Source organism: Octodon degus, unplaced genomic scaffold, assembly GCF_000260255.1.
Source record: "Octodon degus isolate 3935 unplaced genomic scaffold, OctDeg1.0 scaffold00072, whole genome shotgun sequence".
Taxonomy (NCBI): domain Eukaryota; kingdom Metazoa; phylum Chordata; class Mammalia; order Rodentia; family Octodontidae; genus Octodon; species Octodon degus.
In genome coordinates this window covers 4,420,832-4,422,079 of record NW_004524648.1, presented here as the reverse complement: position 1 = coordinate 4,422,079, position 1,248 = coordinate 4,420,832, and the positions used below count along the sequence as shown (strand labels likewise).

The 1,248-nt window shown below is 37.1% G+C and overlaps 1 protein-coding gene and 1 pseudogene across 1 annotated transcript in view; one reads left to right on the top strand and one right to left on the bottom strand.

Moving 5' to 3' along the window:
* The window catches only part of Taok1 (TAO kinase 1), a 137,807-nt gene that overhangs the window by 35,420 nt on the left and 101,139 nt on the right, over positions 1–1,248 (top strand). The gene's annotated exons all lie outside the window — the stretch shown is intronic.
* On the bottom strand, positions 636–1,051 carry LOC101560622 (annotated as a pseudogene).

Below are 1,248 nucleotides of genomic sequence, written 5' to 3'. Positions count from 1 at the left end.
TTTTCCAGTGCTGGGATTACAGGCATGTGCCACCATGGCAGGAGCTATCTCACTGGCCCTGATGTGTTTCTAAATAAGGAACTTACAATATAATTAGAGGAAAAGTTCACAGTTTACAAAATCCCTTTCTATTAGAGAATAGTAGTGCACTTCACATGTAAGTACAGATAGTTCTGCTATTGTTGAACATATATAACCCCAGTGCTGTGTTTTTTTTTGAAATTGTACAGAGGTCAAAGAAAAAACCATTAGGAGTACAGCACTCAAATCTTATCAGTGATACATTAAAAAAGATAATAAAAATGGAAGCATGATTTTACATGGGTTTTTTTGTGTGTGTGTTGAAAGGGAAACATCAAGTTTAATTTGAAGAAAAAACCACTAGACACTTTTGGCAAGAATGACAGAGCAAACCAACTCTTGAAAAAGTTTCAGCACCTTAGTGAATATGTGTAGTAGAAAGCTAAAAGAAAAACAAAATGCTACTTTACTTAAAATGTTACAAGGTTTTTGCAAATCAAGTCATTTTACTGGTGAATAAATCCCCTGGTATCAATTGTGTGTGCAGCCTTGTCCCCTGAATGTTTGGTGCAGTTAAACAGCCCAGTGTTGCCACACAGGACAAATTCTCTATTTCAGCCAACTCTTCGCAGAGGGGCAACTAACACAACACTGTCTCCCTGGACAAACAGCATTGGGATATTTCATTTTGTTGATTTTTTTTTTTTTTTTTTTTGAGGAGCCGGGGATTGAATTTAGGCCCTTGTGCTTGCCAGGGAAGCACTTATTCCACTGAGCCATCTCCCCGGCCCCATTTTGTTGATTTGTATACCTCCTCATATGTCTCTTCATCAATTTCTATAGTGGTCACAGTTTCTTCCACATCTCCCAATATCATGTTTAAATGCTGATCATGAGCATGTAATCTGCCTCGAAACTCTCAGTCATTCCTTATTTTCATATAGATTCACTCATCCAGGCTGAGTCTGATGAGATCCAGCGACTCCTCTGTTGTGTTGGTGGTTTGTTGCTGGTCCACGTCGTCTGCCATCTTTCAAACCTTGCCTTTTACATATTAAATGACTAGTAAATATATAAGCATTGTTACACTGCACTTTACTTTCAAAAGCACATTAAGAAAGTGAACATAGGAAGGGTTGTGACTTAGGAGTTATGGTGAAGTGGTAGAAGACAAGTTTTTGAACTCAGATGAAAATTGTAATGTTTTTTTTTTTTTTTTTTTTTTTT